This window comes from Chinchilla lanigera, unplaced genomic scaffold, assembly GCF_000276665.1.
Source record: "Chinchilla lanigera isolate Chin_1 unplaced genomic scaffold, ChiLan1.0 scaffold00002, whole genome shotgun sequence".
NCBI classification, from domain to species: Eukaryota; Metazoa; Chordata; class Mammalia; order Rodentia; family Chinchillidae; genus Chinchilla; species Chinchilla lanigera.
The window spans coordinates 28,369,035-28,393,765 of NW_004955403.1; the positions used below are offsets into that span (position 1 = coordinate 28,369,035).

The following is a 24,731-nucleotide window of genomic DNA, read 5'->3' on the forward strand; positions in this document are numbered from 1 at the left end:
TCATAGACGAGCCCTAGAGAGGTTAGCATAAGAATTCATGATGTTGTCTCCTTGAATACCCCAACTCCACACTACCTACACAGCTGACGACAAATGATTAGCACACTTGATTAACTTCCCAAACTACAAACTCTTAACAAAACGGCCTCTCCTATACAGGATTATCTATATCAGTTGAGATGATTCACATAAAATACCTACCACAGAGTCAGGCACATACTATTAACTCAATAAACGTTAACCAGTTATTATCATTAATATTCCTAGGAATTCCAAGTAGCTGATGGCATCACCAAACAAAATAGAACACAATAAGTGGTTATGAGTTTAGTAAAAAAGATAATGGGCTTGGCTCTGGAAATTCCAAATTATTATGGAAGAAGGCATCCACGTGGAAGACCAGTATACTACACTATCTATGCGATCACAGGCTACTTTTGGGAAGATCAATAGTATAGTAACCAGACCACAAAAAGTGGGGCCAACAATATCTTAGGAGCAATGAAAATGTATGACTTGTAGAAAGCAGATTGGAAATGGGAAAGGCACGAGTGTAACATGGAGAATACGGTATCACAGAAGGTACTGGAAAGAGGAAGTTTGAAGACGACAGTGGTTAGCAGAAATACAAGTCAAAATGAAGTCAGAGCAGATCACTGCAATTGTGCAGTAGACTTGGACAATGAGGTTGTTAGAGCCCTACTGCAACACAGGTGCAAGCTAAGAGTACGAAACCAAAAGCCAGCACACTGAACATGCACCAGTGTAAGAGTTAAAGACAGTGAATGGAAATTGCTCTTCCTAAAATTTCCATAAAAGCACTAAGGAAAGCCTTTACAGTAACCCACATGATTTCAGGGGAGCTGGGAGGGGACCGTATGCATTTCCAGAGTATAGCGGTTGTATTTGGTTTTCATTATTGTGGAAATTATCTAGAAAAGAGCAGAGATTATTTTGGAACAGGAAGTGACTCAGGACAAGACAAAGAGGAGACGGTTTAGGCAAGTTCTTACTTCAGTTTCATTTTATACTGAGGCTGAAGCACCAGAAATCTCTCACTTCTAACCAATCCAGTCTATACACACTATTCTTTGAAAAACTTGCTTATGGATCAATCAGAAGAATTTCTTCTTTCAGTATTAGCTGAGCCCATATTAATTATTTCTCTTGAATTAATTAGATTCTTCTTTTATGAGACTACTTCAATTTCCAGTGTCATTAGGCACAATAGAGAAAAATCCCAAGTTCCGAGCCTTGGTACACTTCAGTACCCAAATACTGGGAGAATACGATGATCAACCAAGGAGACCTTGAAGAACTGACCTTTGCAATAGGAAGAAAACAGCCAGGCCATGAAGTCAGTTTCACCAGTGAAGAAGAGGGCTGAGCGGTAATATCTAGACTTGTCTGTGTAGTAGCTATTAGTGATTCCAACGTGAATACATTGCAGAGGCAGGTATGGTAAAATCTCATTGGTGGGCAAAACTAATTGAGAGCAGAGTAACTGATAAACATAGCTAAGAACTTGATCAAGTGGCTTTGCTACGAGGAGGAACACAGAACAGAGCAGTAACTGGCGAGGGAAATGAGCTACGACAGTGTTTGTGTTGAGAGAAACAAATAACAGCTTGTAGGAAGGGCACTGTACAGTAGAAATTCGATCATGAGGTAGAGTGTACAACTGCTTATTGATCTTCTTGAGGATATGACTGAATTTGGTGCAACTGGTACTTGTTGAATGAATAGAAGAAGGAATCAATCAATGAATCAGTCAGTCATGAAAGACTGTTTTGTAACATTTATAACACTGTGTGAGAAAAAAACTTCATGTATCAACAAAACAAAATGATACTGCCTTTATAGTCTTTACATAGTATAATATAAACTGCATTATGCAAGCAATTAATTAATACTACAGAAATGAGCAATATATATGACATGAAAATGAAAGAAAAATCAAAATATTTTCTATCTTGAAAGCATATAAAGCATAGATAAAAATACATTATATTTAATCAACTGATAAATTATCTATACTATAGCATTTTAAATGCTTTTGTGCTACATATTATTGATATTAGAATGTAATTAAACTATTACTATAGTTAGTTATATTAACTTTATGGCCAAATTCGTCATTTAACTCAGAGTATAAGAATCAAATAGTAAGAATTGCTATGATACTGTGTAAAAAATAAATTGTCTCTCCTTAGGCAGCTTCATTTATATCCATGTTTCATACTGCTCTTAATGTTCTGGTAATTTTTCACTTTTGTCTAGTGTTCCCCTTAGGATTTAGAATAATTTCCCTAAGAACCACATCATTACGAATGTTCTTTTATTTTCCCAACACAATGTACTGCCCAGGAACATATTTTTTCTTTAACTGTTGGTTTCTTTTTCGATTTTCCTAACACCAACATTCTACATATAATTTTATCGTTACAGAGTCACTAATGGCCAGAATTTCATGTCACCAATGGTAAGAATCTTGGCATATATAAATTCCCTGAGATTTCATATTTCCATTTTCAAAGTGAAGCCAATAATAGACAACACATAACTTATAGAGCATTTGTGAGAATGAAATAAGTGAATATGTGCAAAATAATAAAAAAAAATGGCATATGGTAAGTATTCACGGAATCTTAATCACTTAAACACTTCAACCAACTCTGTGTCACCCATACCTCAAGTCCAGGGGTCAAATCTTACACACGGTGCTTCAATGAAATATGAAGACACTCTTTGCTTTTACAGATCCTAGAGGAAGAAAACAAGTACTATATCCAGATCAAACAGCAAATGTAAATACAAATGTAGGGCTGAAATCTATGATTACTTACAAATGACCGTGAAAATACTTGATGGTACATCAGTCTTCAGATCAAAGTTTGAGACTTCATATACTATCAGGTTTTGTCCTATGTCATCTGCAAAGCTAATTTTCAAATTACACATATGCCTCATGTATCCATCTTCTCTGAAATCTAGGTTTAATTCCTAGTATCATCTTAATGTTTCCACTTTAATATTCCCGGAGGTATCAAATAAAATACATTTTTAGAAACAACCTCATAGTCTCACTGTCCGTATTTTCTGGTTTTCAAAAATCCTACTGTAAATGCCTTTGTTTCTATCTGTATTATCTTTGCCCCAGTTCTGAGTTATAAATTATGAAATCCTGACCTACCTTGAATTCAAATCAATGTCAAATTTCACAAATATCTGAGATGCTGTGTCTCAGGAATTTTCTTCAAAAAGTAGGACTGCCTATTTAGGAAGATGGACAGTCTGTGTTTATGTGGTATGCTGTGTGCATGCGTGCATGTGTGTGTGTGTGTGTGTGTGTGTGTGTGTCTGTATGTGTGAGAGAGACAGAGAGATCTGAAAATAGTGGTGTGAGTTTACATGAAAGCATTAGTGAACAAGTGAGCTTGAACTCCTACCTAATCTACAGCAAATTTCTTGCAGTAATACTGTCAAAGGAAGAAATGGAATATTTCAATATGTATTAGAGCTCAACAATTGGAAATTTAGGCATGAAATAAAAACTCACAGGAATACAATACAACTCAGGGACTATGCTAAGAGTTTCTTGTTTTTGCCCCTTTCATCTCATTTATTTCTTAAAATACCTTTGTGAGATATTATTAACTCTCTTTTACACATTAGCAAACCAGTACAAGAAGCCTCTTCCACAGCACAGAATATTAATAGCCATTAAAACAGTAGGCAAAAATATGTAATTATGTGGAGAAAATCACAAAAAATATTAATGACCAAATTTTGTCATGTAAAAGTGTTGTATGAATTCATACATATTTTAAACTTTGAAACACTTAATGCAAACTGCAGTTCCCAGGGGTATTCTCTGAAGGGGAGATTCTGACATCTGAGTTTGGACCCCAGTATTTGTTGTACCCCAGTGGATAAAAGAGGGAGGGTGGTCAGTGGGGGTCATAGAGGAAGGTGCAGAAGGCCATAGAGAAATGTTGCCATGTGATAGAAAGTAACAGGTAGAATCAGCGGCCCACTTTAGAAAGGCAAGCAGCAAACAGAGAACTAGAAAACAAATGCAAAGATCAGAACACCGAAGTGGCATGAGTAAGAATCCCACCATATCTGAAGAGCGAGGAACACAGAATAGCAGCTCATTTCTTCACAGTAGGCCATAGGCTCTGATGCCAGAGCAAATAATCTTGGTAACATTTACTCAAATATCGCTATGGCTATATTTTGCTCATACCAACTACCTACACTGAAATGGCCTCCCTAAGGATGGGAAAGCTAACTGGGACTGGGACTCAGCCTCTGCACATTTTCTGGCTGATCCATCCTGCAAGATTGTTTTTAACTTAAAAAAGTTTTTTTTTTTTTTTCTGGTCAACATTTGAGGTCTATTACATAGTATTTTCCTGCCATAAAATTAAAAATATTATGGGTAAATCTTATCTTCTCATCAAGATTGTGAGTTCCTTAATCAATAAGACTTCACTTTTGTGTGTCACTGCATGAAGCTTTTAATGCTGTGCCTTACATGTAGATTCTCTCCATAACCACGTGTCAAAGTACTGAATAAGACATGCATAAGAATTCTTCTCAAGCACTAAATAGCAATCTTAGCAGAAATAAAACTAGATTATGGTCTGTACAAAATATTTTAATATAATACATATGAATTTAAAATAAAATGTTAACAAGGAGTTGAGAGTTCCTTATAGTGCATCAACATTTAAACTAATGTTCCCTAAGAACTATAATTCATGCCCTTATGAACAAAGAGTATTCCACTGCTATTAATTTACAATTATATTTTATAAGTAAATATATAGGCTAATGAATTATCCTGACAATAAAAGAAACATATAGCCTATTACAATAATTCCTTAAATTATACTATGAGAGAATGCAATACTTCTGCTTTAAAATTATAGGATTTTGGGTAATTTTCTCAAAATGAGCTTAGAATTTTGGCTTCTTGTGGACCATATGAGCTGCAGAATTCACCATTTTTTTCTACTTGTTGAATGCTTACCCTTGCAATGATTTTTCCCAAAAACATTTTCTATGATTACCGAGGCTTTAATATGTTTATCCATTAACTGTTAATATCCTACATAATCATATTATTATACTGTTTTTGAATTATGTATGACATATTTCATATAAATTATCACAAATATTTCTCACCATAATTAATAATTTTAGAAAGAAAGCGTTTTTATGTTAATTTAGTGGACACAATGTAAATTCAGGGCAAATGTTAAAAGACACAAAGAAGAGCTACTAAAAGGTACAGAGTAACCAGAGTCATGTTTTTTGATTCGTCCCCTAATGTTCTCTTTATCAATGTGCTATTTATGTCTTAGATTCCAGCATCTTATCATCATCTGTCCTCATTAACATTTTGATCTAGGTACTTCAATTACTTAGGCAGATTAAACACTCCTAGCGGCCACAGATTTCATTTTAACATTTTGGTTTCCATAAATTAGCAAAGTAGCTCACAAGCAGCAGTCATTAAGAAATGCTTAGTTGTTGATACGGCTTGTTTCATTTCCAAATATGTATTACAGCCCAACCAAAAAAGAAGTAACAAAGGCAAAACAACACAACAATGGCAACCAAACTTCCTTTAGTGTAGCTTTTAACAGCTCATTTTCTAAAAGGAATAATGTCTCTCTATGTAGACATATATTTCATTTTAAAAATTTAGAACTTCACTTATATGGAAAGAAAGCAAATTATTGATCTAGGAGTAAATATGGAAGCAGCTTCTCTATTATGTGATTTCCTTCTACTGCAAACTATTAAATGAGAATCTCAGAAAAGCATCACAGAAAATTACATTTTTAGGAAACTCTACCAGATCATTCCTACACCCACTAAAGTTTGTGGATAGTTGCACATAAAATCTCACACTTTCATTTGCTCCTCAACATAACTAAGAGGTACTAACACATGCAGGAGCTGTTGTTTAATTACTTACATTGTCTTTTCAGAATTTATGAATTTTATTTTCTTTGAATAAAATGTTAATTACCATATATAAGCTAAACTACCAGGTGATAAGAGATGCTTTTCTCCACAATAATAATTTTCTTGTAGGAATACAAAAGAAGAACACTTCCACATGTTAAATGTTCTATTTAGGGGGCATTATTATGCTTTGGATTATTATCTTTACAAATTTGCCACAACTTTTGAAATTGAACAAAACTATGTAAGCCATTTTTCAGTCTAAATTAACCCACATTGAAGGAAGAATGCTCAATTTAAAAGTTGAACCATGTTTTAAGTAATGAAATGTATGAAGACATATTTATAGCCAAATGTTCTCTTTATACTTTAATAATAATTTAGCTTTTAATAATTCATGTCATGAGAATGCAGCCCCAAATTCTGATTAAAAAGGTTATAGGCACTTATGTATGAACAGTCTGTCAGTAATAGTTCAGATAGCACTAACTTTGCCACTGTTATAACATTCCTCCTACTTAGATGTCAAATGCATAAAGTTTCAGCATTTCAGAGAGAGACTAATAAATTAAAAATCATCCAAGGATTACATTTTATATTTAGTAAATAATGCAAACATGCAGAGAAATATCTTTTTTTTTTTTTTGCTGGACTAATATTGCTATTTAGAAATACATAAAAATGAATTACATTTTCTCACTTCTGTCAAACAAAAAGTCAAATTATTTCTACTAAATTCTTCCTGTGGCAGGTATAAAAAAATAGTAATGCCTACAGCTGGTGTCTTCTTCATGCTGAGGCAGTCAGAAAGTGTGAATGATTAAAAGACTAATCAATACAATTTGCATAATCAATAGGATCTAAGATCTCAGGGCCTTGCACTTTTTAGTCTACATGTCTAAAAAGGAAGACAGAAAGAAGACAGAGAAAACAAGAGCTTTGGCCCTGGTTTTGCATATTTCAAAGTATACATTATATGAAAAAAAATGTGATCCAGGTCAAATTTTTCCTCAGGTCAAATATTTCCTCAGGTCAAATATTTTTGATACAACTCATATTTATTGATAATATGAAAAGTAAATAAAGTTGAATAAACCTAACGCCAGACAAGGTTAACTAATACAACCTCAAAGATATTTTCTGAGACAACTGATCAATGTCACTGATGTAATAATATAGTGTCAGTACATGTGTGATTCTATCAATAGTGAGGAAACATTTGTTTTTATTATTATCTATGTAAAACACTTTACCATTAGAAAAAATTAGGCTGTTAAATTGCTTTGTAAATAACTTCAAAACTGATCATCTTTCCCATAGCCTCTGGAAAAGCTGACCTAAGTAGCTTACAAAATGTCCTATCTATAATGCTGAGGAAAAGCTCAAGGAAATCTTTTGATAAAAAAATGATTGTTATAATCAGTTTGCAAAACTTTATTTTTGCAAAACAAAAGCTGACTGTATACAGGAGATAAGAGCTTCTAATCCATTCCATGTTTGGAACAAGGATCATGAAAGTTATTTTGCTCCCCAAATCTTCCATTTTGAATGTCGAACACCCTAAAACTACTTTATCATTTTTTGTACATAGCCTTTAATTGAACAAAACACTAACAGAATTATCCTGGAATCAGACATCCATATATCAACATAAGTTTACTTCTGAAGATATTTTCATTCTCGCAGCTATCTGAAAATATTCGCCTGAAGGAAGAATAACTTAGGAAGAAATAAGGAACCAAAAACAACTTTTAGTCAATGTGTAGCACGAATGCATTCTGAGAAATATATTACAGTTGGATTCTGAGGATATTAGTTTCCCTCATAAACTGTTTTCTTGAAGTCTCATTCTATTTCAAAGCATCCTGTAATCTCTTGGATGGCTTAAAATTTCTGGTGGGGAAAGCCCAGACAGTTACAGTGTTTTGGCTTTCTTGGTTCTTCCATACATGGGAGGAGAGCTGGGTGAGTTAGAAGGTGCAGTAGCTGTTACAGGTTACTAGGACCCTGCTCTCAATATAATCACAGGCCGAGTTATTGCCCTTGTTGCAAAAAACAGAACAGACACTGATCCACAACAATCATACAGCATGGTTTCTCACCCACGGTTCATCTAGAGTCAAGATGTAAGCACCAGTTTCTATTACATTCAGTGCCTGAAAATAGGAATTTCAAAACTATTTTGTGAATGTGCTGTACACAAGTTAAGTAAGTCATCATGCACATTTTCTAGCTGCTTTTTTTTCCCTGTATTTGTTAGGTTTTGTTTTCTGTTAGCACTGGGAAATGAACCAGGGTCTTCACACAGAGCTACATCTCCAGACTTCTTTCTAATGTTTTATTTTGAGGCAGGGAACAATGGAAATCATCAGTAATGCCATAGGATACCGGGAAGCACAGAAGAGCTGCAAAGAGAAAGTCTTTTTCTGTTCCTTATCCTTAATATCAAAGGACAAAGTTGAATATTCGTTGAAAGAGTTCCACATTTTCAACTACCAAGAGGCAAATGAAACAAAACAAATACAATAGGTCGAGCTCTTTTCCAAAAGGTGAATGTGGAGGAGGCTTTCTATTTTTACGTACTATCTGCTCTGCCAATACTAAATACTGTATTAGCTGTAATTGTGTTTAGAAGGTATTTTTAAATGGGGAGAATGATGAGGTTCAGGCAACAGATGATCCCAGGCTAAATACCTACAGAAAAAAGATGCTGATAAAAACACTTAGACTTTTGCTGTAGGCATAGAATTTGCAAGATCTTTTGTACCAAAATCAATTTGCAACTAAGACACCTACCTTTGACTCTAGGTAAAGCAAAAAAACATGTTTTATTCTTTCATTTCTGGCAACAGGGTACTTAGTAATGAATAGTTCTTCTAAAAGTGCATGCCAAATAAAGTAATGCCTTAGTAAATACATGAGCGAATATTAAAAGATTAAACAAATGAATGTAGTTTTACAAAGATGTGGTTATATTCATTTACCTTACTGCACATTTGTTAGGTAACATTTTGGCTAGCAGTATACAGTGATTAAGTCAAACAGTCCCTAACATCACAAAGTTTACAGCCTCAAAGATCATAGCTGTATTATTGATCTCTCCTTCTGGGCAGGCACTTGTGCTGCTGAGCTATATCCCTGGCCCCTGATCTCTCTTTCTGAAAGAATAAAATGGAATAAGGTGATTATTTCTTGAGTTTCACTATCTTATTTCTAAAAGCAGAGAGTTAAAAATAATTATTGAATTTTTTCTAAGTCTATCACTGAGAAATTATTATAAACTATGGTGATTAAGTGACATGAAAGATGTTAAAGAAGACAATGTTTCTTCCTCCTCTAGCGCCTAAGATACAAAGAAAAGGTCTTTCACTACAGCTGTTTCATAGAAAAGAAACTGGAATTGAGGCTATCAAGCTTATATACTGTGGAGAAGAACATTCTTTGATTAGAAAGCACTGAGAACACACAATGATTTGTTTGTTGTTGCAAAAATGAACTGAAACCTTTCACCTGAAGATAAGGGTGTATTTGAATTGCAGGGATCCTATTTTTTAGTCTTGCCATGCACTGTAAATATTAATGGGAAGTAAGGACTGTGACTGTAGTGGATTGATAACTGGTGGTCAACTTACAACCCCCAGCTGAGCTGAGTAATTGTGGTGCTGGGTGTGGGAGGCCCACCAGGGGATTGTTGTCGGCAGCATAAGAGGCAGAATTGGAGAAGTATAATGCTTTCATTACTAAAACGTTTGGTATCCACCCATTTGTACTAGCTATGTCCTTGGTTCTCGCTCAAGAAAAGGTGACTGAAATCGGTAATGGGGGCTGCAGTCCGAGAGGATGTAAGCCTCCTGATCCCAGACTTTTCCCTCTCTTGTTTTTCTTGTCTCTCTTACTTTTTCTATTCATCTGCTGGCACCTCGTTCTTGGGACCTGTCACCCTGAACAGAGCGACAATATCCAGGGCACTGTTCTTATAGGCAACCATAATTAAACAGTGCTTTTGGTAAGCTCATTAACATAATCTTAAATTGCATAAAGATATTGTAATTTATTTTAAGTGAATTTGTACTTAGTGTATATGATCTAAGTTGATGCTTAATTATTATATCATCACATCTCATATTATATATAAATCAGTCTATATATTATATATTGTGTATTATATATATACATAGTATATATATGTATGTATATATTCTGGATTGGGACACCCTTTTCTGACATTTTGCTTTTATTTTCACAATAAATAACACTGTGCAAGGCAGATACTATGACGATTACTATGATTTTTATCAGGAATGTCCTACAAAGACCTTATGGGCTCATAAGCAGAGATTTTGGAAAAGGATTTGACCCTGGAGTCCAGTAGACTTGCTGATGGGAGGTGGGGCCTGATCCTGAAAGGCCATCACTGGGGGTGTGACCTGGAAGGGTACATCTGTTTTCCCAGCCCCTCCCTTATGTTTCCTTAGCAACCTCAATGTAGCAGCTTTCTGTATCCAGGCCTTTCCACCAGGACAGTAATTTGTTTTAGTCTGCTGAACACAGACTGAAACTTCTGAAACATGACACAAAATAAACTCTCTTCCCTTAAATTTTGGTTTTCTAGTATTGTGTCCCAGTGACAAGGAAAGTGATCAATGCAATTATGTAGTTAATAAATAATGATTGGCAGGAATTTCCTTCTTGGTGATATATCTATGTCAATAGATTAAGCTAATAAAAATTATACCTTCATAAAAACTAAATGTTATATTTCCATTACTGAATTATATTGAGGATACATTTCCTTTTTGTGAAAATATTCTGAATTTTCCAAAAATATTTACAGAAGAAATACAGCACTTATTTAATTGGTAATTTCACACAATATTTAAGGAAAATCCCTACTTAATAGTATGGTAGTACATAAAAATAACAGACAGAATGGGGTGGCACTAACCACAAAAGAAAAATACACTAAACAATTTTACAAGACTGTAATATGTAAGACAAATATTCTAGTAAGTGCAGAGTAAAATTCTATCAATTATTTTCAGAAACGAAAGACAATACATATATTTCTATCACTCTGAAGATTTCTCAAATAACCCCATTAACAAAATGAAATTATTATGAACAGGCACCATCCACATGGTTCCAAATAATGGAAAATGAAATCAGTGAGAAAATATTAAAGTCATCAGGCCCAACAGCAAAATAAATTAATTCAGGGAGAGAGGGTATGTACTATCAGGAAGGTCAAGGATACTTTTGATACTTTTTCTCATACCTCTTAATTTTTATAAATATATGTGGAAAACAAAGCTCATTATCATGTTTAACACTGAGGTTCTCAACTGTCAAGGCATGTGTAGGTGATAGAAAAGGATATTTTTCATGGATCAGTAAAACTAGACAGGCACTTGTGCACTGGGCTATATACCGAGGCCCGGGATCAGTAAAACTCACACAGACAGTATCATTGCTACCAGTGAAGACACATGCAACCTTACGTCACACCTTCCAAAGCTGATCGTGGGTAATGATATCCCGAGAACAAGCTTTCACAGAGTGGTCGGATACCACAGTTTTCCAGCAATATGGAAACCCCTTACGAATCATGCTCATCTAACTCAGTGTGCTCACCCCAAGAAAGGCACAAAAGGAAGGCAGACACACACAGCGGGCTTTAATTTCATCCTGTGATCACAGATGACATCACTTTTTGCATTCAAATATCAACTTAGTTTTGACCCTAAACGCAGGGAAAATTAAAGTGTGACTCTAAATTCAAAAGTGGCAGTAGAGCTGTTTGGAGCTTCCTTGCTACTTTTTCCCAAATACAGTTTGGAACTAAACATGCAATGGATATTTAAATTTTTAAAAAATTTACTATTTTTAAAAAATTATTTACTTTACACACATTGCCATTAATCCCCTCAAGATGCTCAATTTAGAATCCAGGAAATACTCCCCTTCTTTTGAACATACTTATCCCCTCATTCGTGGCAATATGTCTTTTGCTAAAATAAGATTTTTTAAATTAAATATTAATTGCATTTTCTGATTACCTTTATACATAAAATCTTGAGGAGTTGAAATCTAAAAGTGAAACACAAGTGTGTTTTCTTTTTTCTTTTGTTTTTTGGTTTTTCTCCGGTACCGGGAACCGAACTCATGACCTTGCCCTTGCCAGGCAAGTGCTTTGCCGCTGAGCTAAATCCCCAGCCCCTCTTTTTTCATTCTGAAAAATTCTTCCTTCCATTACTGGAAGAAATTGTATAAAAGAATGTTCTCTGTATATAAAAGAATGTTCTCTGTGTATAAAAGAATGTTCTCTGAAATTAATTTACTTAATTAACACATGATATTTTTATCTATTTACACAAAAAGGAAGCTGAATTCAAAAATAACTAATAACATCGGTCCTTTTACATAATTTGCTCTCAATTAATATATGTTGTATGACTCAATAAATAATATTTACAAGTGTTTGTTCATTATGAAAATGTATTATGTAGTTAATATTCATAACACAGTCTTACACATGATACATAACTATAAATCTTGGTGAGAGACACACTGCATTTGACATAGAAGACTGATGGCATTAAATTACATTTATAAACACCTAAATTCTTTTAAAAATACATACTATAAAGTATAGTAACTGTGTAAAAATGTTAAGAATATGGAGCTCATTGTACTGTCTGAATTTCATAACAGAGCTATCAAAAGCTGTAAGAAATCACATTCCAAATTTATGTGCACAGTGCTCTACATCTGGTAGCTTTCCTGAACCAGAACATAGCAGAGAATGAAAGGTCTGTTTTATGAGCCAGAACGCGACTCCAACCACTGCTGGTATATCACCCTCCCTCCAGTTACTTGGTGATACAAGGCCACCACGGTGCCAGGGGTTGTTTCATGCTCCGTGAGCCTCATGCGGCCGCGAGAGCAGTCTATTTTTTCAAATGTCATCTTCTAAGTTACTAGTTATATTCTTAACCTGCCTAGATGAGCAACAAGTCAAGCAGACTTTCCAGCATTAAAACTTAGGAAAGTACACTTAAACAATGTTACAACTATTATTAGAGTTGTCTCACTAAGGAACGCTTAATGAAACAGCATTTAAAACTTTTTGTCCGAACAACCTAATGCATTAGAAGCATTTGCTATGATACTGATTAAACTTTGATTAAGTGATACAAAATCATACTCATCTGAAATGCATTTTTTCATGTTCTCAGTACTGGAAAATGTACAATTTTTACTGAATTAATAGAAGACGACAAAACAACTATATTGTGCAACACACCGTAAGTCTATGCTTACCTAAGGGGGGAGAGAGTATATAATGAAGTCTTTTGTTAACTTTGATCAACTATGATATTTTCATGATTATTAATGTCAATCTCTCTGCCTTTAATGGTCTGTTGAAATATCTTGTAGCACGGTTTGATATGAACACATTCTGAGAAATATTGTTTAGATGGACATTTAACAAAAATTAAATAAATCAACATTACTGATTCTCCCATAAGATTCTTTTCTGCAAACATGTAGAGAAATATACAAAGACATGCTATCAAACACTCCAAACAAAAGGAAGCAAAAATACATATTTCTGAAATGAAAGATCTGAATAGTATCGGAAAACAATTTATTGTATGTATTCATACTTGCTGTATATATGAAGATATGTTGCTATTCTTTTAAAGAATATTAAGATCTAGATATTAATTTTCCAGGGGTCTTAGGCTGAAATAGAGCACAAGAAATGACAATGAGACACAAGCACAACACTGTTAGAAATAGAAAAAAACCAAAGCAAGTAATTTTAAACCCAATTATTTGAATTTTACTTAAACTACTTTTCCTACTTAACATTTTTATTTTCCACCAATAAAACAAGTAAACATTACTGCAAATAAAAGATTTATTGGTCACTGACTATGAAAACAGTTAAATTATTTGTATTTTCAATCTCTTAATTGCTTCAAAGTCCCAACTATAAATGTGTTGTAGATACACTGAATGTTCACTATGTTAATACAATTTAAAGATTTCATACTGACCTATTTATATGAAGGTACTATAAAATGTTTATTAAAATAATTTATAAAATGACTATTACCCAGAAAATAGATTTCAGTTTAAAAATTCAAATATGAAAAAGACAGACTACCAGAGACAAAGGAAATGTCCAAGTAGAATTTCTGTTCCTCCCGTCTTTATAAATCTGATCAAGGCAATATCATCTCCCAAAGGGTTAATTTAGCTATTTCTGACTTTCCTTAGCAATATAACCCTGGGACCAGCTTTATAGAACAAATTATGTTTTTATATTTTAAAAAATATTAAACCCAAAGATTTAACCCACTGAATAACTCAGCATTAAATAAAATCATGGAGGGGCTGGGGATTTAGCTCAGCGGCAAAGCGCCTGCCTGGCAAGCGCAAGGTCGTGAGTTCGGTTCCCGGTACCGGAGGAAAAAAAAAAAAAAAAAAAAAATCATGGATTATTCTAAGATATATTTAAAGAGTCAAGATACAGTAAGAAACTGGTATAGTTATTCAAGTAAGTAATTCAAAATGTTGTTAGATCATTACTAAACAAGGAACTCTTAATATCATCTAAGTAGCAATCAACGGTGTAAATAAATCTCTTCAAAAATTCTATTCTGGTACAATTTCCAAAGAGCAGATCACAGAAACATAGTCCCAAACTTGGCTTCATCTGAACTGATTGTGTTAATATTATACAAGCTTATTCTGAAACACCGTTTTTTCCCTTGAAACAGAAAAATTGATAGTTATTTTATGGGATTTGTATAAGTCTTACAGAAGACAGTTCTTATGTAAAATGTCTTTGCAAGTAGCAAGGGTTAAATGTCGATTTTCATTATAATTCTATACATACATAATACAAATAATTTCATCATTTCTCTAAAAATATCTACCTATAGTAAGCAATTAATGGTTGTTTACATGGGCATTTTTTAAATCTTCTGACATTCTAGAAAAAATAATCAATTTTATATTACAATTCAAGAATTTTAAATCCCAACAGATTGAAGAATGTAACTTACATAAGTTTTTAGATTTAGATATCTAGATCTGTATCATAACACTGGATTTTACATCCCCCCTCATGTCAAGGTGACAGTAATGGGGCAAACCCTGGACACTGCTTATGTGGCATCAAACACAAATGATAACAAATTAAAAGCCATCAGTTTATCCAGATGCTCCCAAGCAATATCCTCTAATGATGTTCTGCTGAAAATATGAGAGAATTCTTCAGGGTACATGGAACTGGTGAACCTCCACAGTTGCTTTCTACGTCTTAATCATGAAAACCTGAGAATCTATTAGCTTACATGCAAAACACACTTAGAAAATGTGATTACATTAAGGTCACTGATATAAGAAGAGTAACTTGAACATGTGAGTAGATTCAGATTACAGGAGTCCCTAAAAATGAAGCATCTTTCCCCGCTCTGGTCACTGAGTAAGAAGACTGCACAGCACCTGGAGAGATAACACGTATTTAGCTTTGAAAAGAGAGGAAAGGGATCAAGGAGAATAAATCCCTCTAGAAGCAGGGAAAGGCCAAGAGCACAGATTCTCTCCCCTATAAGCTCTAAGGAATGCAGCCATGCCCCTAGCTAATAACTAGGGCCTCTGACGGACTTCCCCATAACTTTAAGGTACATAAGGTAATAAGCATGTGTGGTTTAAAGCTACTAAATTTGCAGTAATTTTTTGCTGCAACAATAGGTAACTAGCACAGTGCAGGACAGTGAGAAGTCTAGATAGTCCACTGTGACCTAATAGTTTCTACAGCACTATCTCATTATTACTATGTTTGCCCGTTTACACCTCATGCCAGAGTGCTCCCCAGTTTTTGACAGGAATGAAAGGCCTGCTCACATTTGCAAATGTCTTTAGATATGTAGTACTAGTCCTGGCTAAGAACTGGTGCATTAACGAAGGCAGTAATAACTGGTAATAACATCATTCAAGAGTCTAAACAAAAATTCAAGTCATCTAATAAACCTTTAAAAATCACCTCTGCTGCAGTTATAGACCTTGTTTCTTGTCGTAAGTAAAATTACTGAATCAAAACCATTCCATACTACACACTATGTTTGCAGTGGAATCCACAGGACAAGGAATTGTATTTCTAAAATTCTGAATAAAATTGGGGGCCCAATGAACATTATTCGAATCCTATTTAGCAGCAAATGTAGCATGTTGAATTTCATGAATAAAAGCCTAGACAATTTTGAAATTGTAATGATTCTTAATTTTAATATAAAATAAAGAAGTAAAAGAATTTACTCTCCTAAGTAACTGAAAAGGAATAATAATGTGGTATTTTAATATTCTATAGCTTGTGTTTTTAAAACACTAAAGTACATTATATAAGTATATTCTTAAGATAACACATGTTAGTATTAATTGTATACTTTGTCAAGTAGTGAGCCTTTAATTAAGCTTTAATAAATGATCCTCAGTAGTTGCTTAAATTATAAATTAATACAGTAAATTACAGTAAGTGTTGACCACACAGTTAAAGATTGTGAACTAAACATCATTGCTTCATTATTAGAATTTGAAAGCAATTATGAATATAACAATTTAAAAACTGCTCATCACTCTTCACTGGGTAAATACGAAAGAACATAATATATACATCTGAAGCTTCATTTTTTTTAAAAAAATTAACTTTTAATTAAATTAATGCAGCTCTTGGCATAGCTTTCTAGTTTACGAAAGTTTGCAAGATTTCAGCTATGACCTAACATAACGCTATTACCTAACATAAAAAAATGACAGCTAAGCAAAAAAAATAATTAAATGTTACATGCTTTGTTTTGAACCTTGAGCTAAACAAAAACACTTTATGTGATAATCTACTTAAATATTTATTATTTTAACTATAAATAATAAATATAGCATCTCATAAAACTCCATGTGCTCCTCACTATTCACAGGACTTGCCAGCACGTTCTATTTTTTAAATAATTTATTCTCTATTAATCAGATAGAAATAAAGATAACCTCATAAGCATTTTGTATCAAAAATAAATAGTACTTGATCTACACTTTGAAATATTCTTAATCAGCTTCAAGCAATAAATAGCTCAGAAATGAAACACTATAATTTTATTTATTGCAATGCTTATTATGCAGTCAGATGGTTTTCATCACAAAGGTCTCATCTACTTTCATCTTCACAGAAAAATAGAAAATGTCCTTTGAAATCAAACAGACCTTCCAAAGACATCAGTCAGTCCATTGTGGAAATATTACAGCTTTGTCACTTTCACCCAAGAGATTTCTATCAGTTGCCAATCTGGTGTCACTATAGAATTACAGCTACAGTACACTATCAATGCCTGCTGTGTCCTTTGGGAAACAAAGCTTTGCTGGTTGAACTTTATGATTTAGTCCCAAAGGCAGAGGAACAAAGCTTTGAAAAGCACACAGGATACATTCTTCTTCTAAAATTCTAAAGACACGAGATAGAATCTATTGGCAATTTCCTTTTAGACTATTAAAGTTTTGAATGAATATTAAATTTATCTAGTATATAATTAGTATTAGCTGACCTTTTATGTTTGCTTCAACAAATTATATTGTTTTCACGTTTTTCAAAGGAACCTGTTCATTTTTAATGTGCTTCTTTTTGCCTTATGGAGCAATTACCAGCATAAAGACAAGTCCCTCTGTAAAGATGCAGGTAAAAGGAACAAACCTTTCCCTCTGCCTATTCTTAAATGCATAGTCCCAGAGAGCATTTCTTAAGACTAAGTGTGGGGATCAAGACATGGACAAGGCGGGGAGGGAGAGAAGTGGTAATAGACAAAAGCAAGGATTGGGGAAGTGTCATGCACACGTACCAGCTCCACACAAGGGATTATGTGCTGCAAATGTGTACCAAAAAAAATGGAACATGATCAAGAGATGTAGTGCAGGGGGCAGGGAATGGAAGGGAATGAGGATTAAAAACGAACTCAGATATGCTATGTACACCTACAAACTTCCCACAAGGAATGTGAACATTATATACTATACATATGTACTAATAAACTAAAATTTTTTTAAAAAACTTGTTATAAAATATTAAAGAAACAGTGATTAAAATTTATTTCCATTTTTTATTATTTTACAGAAATAGCTTCATTGATATTGGAACAAAGGTATAGAAAGAGTTATTTGGATGAGTACAATGTAGCTTTCTTCTAAGCAGAAGTTACTGCAGGTGTGATCTACAATTCCCAGTCTGATAGTTTTCAACATGAAGATCTCATATACTTCTGATACTTTTGCATGGATCATGACACTTTTTTCTATCAGATATGGTTAGAGGTTGTATGTTTTGCATCCTGACTACATAATAAGTTTGTTTCTTCTCTATTATATTTGTCTTGTACTTAATTCAGTTATTTGAAAAATAATTAACCATATTGACGTGTGCCCTACAAAAGTGTTGCCTTATCGTTAAAGAATGTATATTTGCCATAGTGAATGGGACAGAATTATTTTCTAAAAGATAGTTAAACAAATTCAAAGCAACAGGGCAATCAGCACAGCATACTTTCATTTCTACAGAACTGAGACGTTCCCTTAACCTTTTGTATCTGTATTAAAGCTCAAAAACCTGCCAAATTATGTTTAACATAAAATCTTTAAAATTAACACAAATAAAAGCATTAAGGAAATGTATTATTTAAAAATATTAACATATTATATACTTATATACATAAACTATTTTCCTCTTAGCTTATAATACTGAGAGGCTACTCTACCTGATTACACTTTTGTATACATTTATTTTATAATTACAACTTTAAGCCTCTGTGAAAAAAAAACACTAAACATTCTAATGTACACACTGCTTCATACAATTGAACATTTGCTTTTCTTACTTTAACACTTAGTAAAGTCAAAGATGAGGTATTCTGTTAATGATTTTCTTTTTTATATTTTATTGTGAGTAGTCAATAAAGTTTTGGGTTTCCAAAGTTAAAAGTATCCTTAACGTTCTGCTAATTTAGTAAAAGTATGCTTAGGGAGCATGGTGAGAATCTTCAAAGGTCCAGTAAGATTCTGCCTTTTTAGTGAACACCCACTTTTTCCAAAGCCTTTAAAATACCATAAGGTAATCAATTTTTCAGCCCTTTGAGAACTGCACACTGCACTGATTGAGATCTCTGAGAGTTGCTTAGTTCACTTTCTTTATCTGCAGCTATAAGGTATGTAGTGGCTTCCAACTAAGAAATGTGTGTATGTATGTTATATGAGCACACTGATCACACTTAGAAGGACTGATGATGTTCTATACGGCATGAGATGTACAATGACAGAAAGCCCACATCCAGTGAAATGCCTACAATTACAAAGAAAAGTGATTTGGGGATAAATTAATTATGGAGTAATTCTAAAACGTGTGGTTTAATGAACTCCATTATGGCTGAAGCAGAGATTAAGATGAAAATATAGGGTTACCACACTATAATGCACTGTCCAGTCTGGTAGTCACTAGTCACAGGTAGCTATTGATCATGTGACATGTGGCCAATACTAGCAATGTAAAATGCACATCAAATTTTAAGACAAAAAATGTAAAATAATGTATCTATTGACATGTTAAAATTATAATATTTTGGATCTATTGATTATTCAATAAATTATTTAATTAATTTCAACTTTTAAAATTTTTAATGTGGTTGCTAAAAGATGTAAAATCACACCTGTGAGTCATATTATACTTTTGTTGAAAAGCTCTGTTCCATAAATTTAAAATGTTAACAGATCTTAGTGGGAAAGGGACACTAGGCCAGGCTAAACACTTTACTATCAATGAATCAACAAACCAACAGACAAATAAGCTATGCTTTGAGGCTTGACAGACATTACTGAATGATCACACCATGGCTATCTTAAACTTTTGTTTCAGCCTTGCTTGCTTTTGTTATTTTAATAATATTCTAACTGAGTAGGCAATTAGAACACCATAAAACAAAGAACAAAGCGAGAGTTGTCATTCCCTGATTGCATGTTAAAATTCATACAGGAAATTTTTTTCACTATTCCTACCTAAGCCCTGCAGGTACACATTCTAATTTATATGGCTGTGTGTGACATAGAAGATTTGTAAAATTCCTCCCTGAGTAATTCTAATGTGAAGCCGGGATTGTGAACAACTGTTCAGGTTGGAGGATGAATTAACTTACATCTAATAAAGAGGTGTAAGCCCAGTTATACTCTGGCATACAAATAGGATTAAGAGACATGTACCTCACTTCATAATCCTTAAATGCGATGTTATTGAGAAAAACGCAGACGATACATCAGAACTTCCAAGAAGGAGTTCTGTAATTGAATAACAATGTCTTTCATGGAGCAAGGGCATGGGAAATGCTCAGTATTAACTCTTTCTAGAATTTCTTGTCCCGGCCTACATATTTAATCCTCTGACTTTTTGCTATTTTTATATGCAATAATGCCAGGCTAAATTGAAAGTAATTTATAATTTATCCCAACATGATCCCGCTTAAGGGCTCTTTAAACGGTCTTCTTTGGACTCTTTTCTTCTCAGCCTGCCTAACTGCCAACTTTTCATTGTTCCAGTTACTGCCAAATATTATCTCCCTAACAAACCCTTCCCTCATGACCTATTGGTAAAATAGCTGCCTAACCACTAAGTTACTTTCCTGAGTTCAACAATGTGCATTGCTTGTTACTTGAGATATTTTCCTTCTTCTTTGTTCATTATTTGTATGGAGGGTCTTCACAACCATAGGTAGGGTTGTGAGATAAGGTAAGTCTGAAATTTTCACTTTACCACTTCCTGGCCCAAAATGTACTGGGACAGCAGAAATACTAAATAAATATTTATTTAGTCTAAATATTTATTAAGACTAAATAAATATTGTTAATGAATTAACAAATAAATAATGTTTTAAATATAATTTTTACTTTGAAGTTTAATGCTTTATTTAGAAAGAGGGTATTTAAAAAGAACTTTCTCTCAAACAATATAATTTGTGATTTATTTGAGTTGTTCTAAAATGAATTATACTTCCTGGCAAAGGAACAGTTTTAGAAGGGTTTACCTAATGTCAGCTTCTAATTTATTGAGAGCCTATGTGAGTATATTTATAGGCAAGCTATAATAATTTTAGGTGTTGGTTTTTACTCCTCGGATTACAGACTTTACAGTATTTCTTCCAAAATGTTTGACTTTGAACTACTTCACTTAAATTTCTCAGGAAGATGGCTAAGAACATAAACATATTACAACCAAACTTGCCATCTTGGCATCTCTTAGAATTACAAATAAAGGCAATGAAGGATAACACTGAAATGGAATAGAATCCAAAACTTTATATTGCCTTATTCCTTATCATAATTTTTAGTAGCTAATCACAATTTATTAAACTTCTAATTTCTTGTAAATCTTGCAAGTCTTTTGATTCCACATAAAAAAGTAACATTAGGCAAGAAGCAAGAAAACATGTACATTATTTTATTATGATCTGAGTTAAAATAGTTTATTTCCAAATTGTTTTTCAATTTTAACTATTTTTATTAAAAAAACATAAAATCTCTACATAAACATCTTTCACCTCTAAAAGTGTAACTAATTCTTTATAATGAAATACAGCTATGAATGTATTCTTTAAGACTATCTTCTTGGAATGTACTACACTAAACGGATGAAAAAGTATTGCAGAACATTTAGTAAGGGGTGAATGAGAGACTAATGAGTAGCGGAGGATTTTTAAGAGTGGACCAGCCCTGGAAAAAGCCGGATAAAGTGCTTTGGAATACTGCAAAGAAACCATAGGGAAAATACTTATGGAGGTAGCTTGAATATGGCCATCATGATAAAAAAGCTCATTTACAACTGTGCAAAATAATAGATCTAAAAATATTTTAGAGGAAGTTCTATCAATTCAAAAAGCTCATTAATTTCTATATGCATTTGACCCACTGGATCCTCATGATTTTTGCAAAATTATATGCTGTATCCATTTATAAAATCTTTAGGATGGGCAAAGGTGTTTAAAATAAGCCTCACACTTTATTACATGGTCTTTCAGCTGTGCTTAATGCCATCAAGCTATTTCACTTCTTCAAAGGAAAATGTTTAAAGCACAAAGCTTTTATTAATGCTGGTAATGTTCATAGAAATAAATAATAGGATTGACTCGCAACATAGTCGGTCTAAATATATATGCAAAGAAGAAAGAATAGGAGGAATAAAACAATTCCAAAACAATTAAGTTATGCCATGTGCAGGTACCAAATACCCAGATGAATGTAAACATCGTAGGTCATAAACATGAGCTAAGAATAATAAGAACAAGAAGGAAAATGGGGAAAGGTGATTTACATAAAGAGAGAGAGAGGTGGGTGGAAAGGGACTTAAAAATCAGAAATAATCTGTGCTCTGTACATGAATCCCCCGCAAAGGAATGCAAACCTCACTGCAAACATGTATGAATAAAATTTTAAAAGTTCAAAGGAATCACAATCTAAAAGTGATAATTTAGAAGTACTAAAATACCATTGCTGTGTCTTTCACTCTCAGCACCCAACCAGTTAAAATTTATTTTTTTATTTTATTTTTTTGTTTGTTTTTTTTTTTTTCCTCCGGTACCGGGAACAGAAATCACGACCTTGCACTTGCCAGGCAGGCGCTTTGCCACTGAGCTAAATCCCCAGCCCCCAACCAGTTAAAATTTAAATAAATGTGTCTCACTGCAAGACAGTCCTTCCTTCAAAACTAAGGGGAGAAATTGTGACTACTGAGCTAACACATATTTTTTTATTCTTTGTTACACACATTTTTGAAAGGAGAATTAAGGTTAATGTAACAACTTTGTAATAAAAGCAAATAATTATGATAATAGATATCAGTATAGAAACAATTTCTATTCTGTAAGTAAAACAACAGACTTGACTGTAAGGTCTCCTGCCTTCTACATCTCACCTCTATCTCTTTTTAGATAATAAGTACTGATTGATTGCCTTGTTAGTTTTCAGTCAGGGAGAGGAAGGTATCAAAGAAAATGCCCTGCAATACAGCACTTTAACATGATAAATGAACTAGTACATATAATAGCTGAACTGATTATAGACCATAAGCAGCTTTCAGTTCCGTAGAAAACAACTTTGGTTAAGAAGCCTCCAGAGTTACAGTAAGAGATTAATTTTCATTTTTTGCATAGTACTGATCAAAAAGACACTGGGAGCAGACTATAATCCAGAGACACAAGTAATCAAACAAAACTGCTCCTTTCTCCCCAAAAGAAACTTAAGATATTTACATTTACAAGTTAGAGATAAAAAAGGTATGTTAAGCATATACGTTCACACACAGTTCTGTTCAATAAAATAATGCAAAAGCCGTCAAATTGTATTACATAACTACTTGGAAATAGAAAAAAAAAATCAGGTAGGAAGAGAATCCTCACAAAATGCCAAAATGCATTCTTAATTAAGTATATTATATGAAAATTATTTATCCTTTTCACATTCTAAAAACTTTAATGATAACATTATTTATAATTGGTTTTAAAATTGTACAGTGGAGAATATATAAAGTGACATATTTTTATAATAAAATAAAACTGGTAAGTTCAGGGTTTCTTTCAGAAATACTTAATTTAACTAAAATGGTAATGTCAATTTAATAATAAGCAAAATTGACATATATTCTACCACATTTCCTTAATTAAGTGACACTCAGATCACCCTGAAGAGTATTTTTCTGTTTTACAAAATTTGCGGTCTGACAATTTCCAGTTATTCCCTTCTAACTTGTTGCTATGGGGCTTTGAATATTGAATTCCTTCTACCTTGAATTTTCTGAGTCTCTCTGACAATGGCATCCATACAGGATACCTGTAACCATCTTAGGTTGAGAACGTACTTTCTCATTTAGCTAATAAGAAAAGTTGTTTAGACTAATTAAACAGTACCTGAGTTCTTTTCAGTTCTGGAATTTCACCAAATGATTCAGGGGAATTTGACTAAGCAAATTCTTTTGACTGATCATTTATTGTCTAAACCAATGCCAAAGTCCTCTATTTTAGACTTTTTCAACCTGACTGAAAGCTTTTTAAACTTTTTTTGTATTTTTAAAAGAATTGCTCCTAAGTCTCATATATTACAGTACAGAAATAGCTTTGGTTTAGAAATTCAGTGGATCTTATTTTAAGACTTATATTGTTTTGTCTGTTTACTGTGATTCCTTGAGTGTTATACCCTCTGTGTCTCGATTTTTATCACCTAAAATGCTGATAATAGCAAAAATGACAAAACTTTCTAACAGTGAAGTTTCAAATAACAAACACTGATATTTACACCAAGTATTTTTCCACAAGGTAATTTTTCTATAACTATCCCACTATTTTACTTCCTCCAAAGGCTAAATGTAGCTGTCTACCATTCTCTAAGACTATGAAAGTCCTGCCTTGCATGAAGTTTCCAAATCCAACAAACCCTTTAAGTAACTGTACATCTTCTTGATCACACATACCTTTTGGAAAACACATGCAAACCAGAAAATTAAAATTAATTGGGAATTATAACCATAACAGCAAAATATCATTTGCAGAAAATGACTTACAATCATTGGCTAAGGCTATAATGAGTTTACTTTCCCAGAGCAGAGAGTCTTGAAAAGTTTTGAAAACAAATGAGTAGCTACTTGAAATAGGATTCTTACCTAGAATATA

The 24,731-nt window shown here is 33.3% G+C and overlaps 1 long non-coding RNA gene across 2 annotated transcripts in view; it reads right to left on the reverse strand.

Annotated features, from left to right (window-relative positions):
• Window positions 1–24,731, reverse strand: part of LOC102013996 — a 99,864-nt gene that overhangs the window by 66,335 nt on the left and 8,798 nt on the right. The window contains exon 1 of one of the 2 annotated variants that reach the window (XR_001233584.1): window positions 2,691–2,765. The exons of the other annotated variant lie outside the window; for it this stretch is intronic. This is a non-coding gene — a long non-coding RNA (uncharacterized LOC102013996). Of the gene's footprint in view, window positions 1–2,690; window positions 2,766–24,731 lie in introns of those variants that run through there. 2 annotated transcript variants of the gene reach the window in all.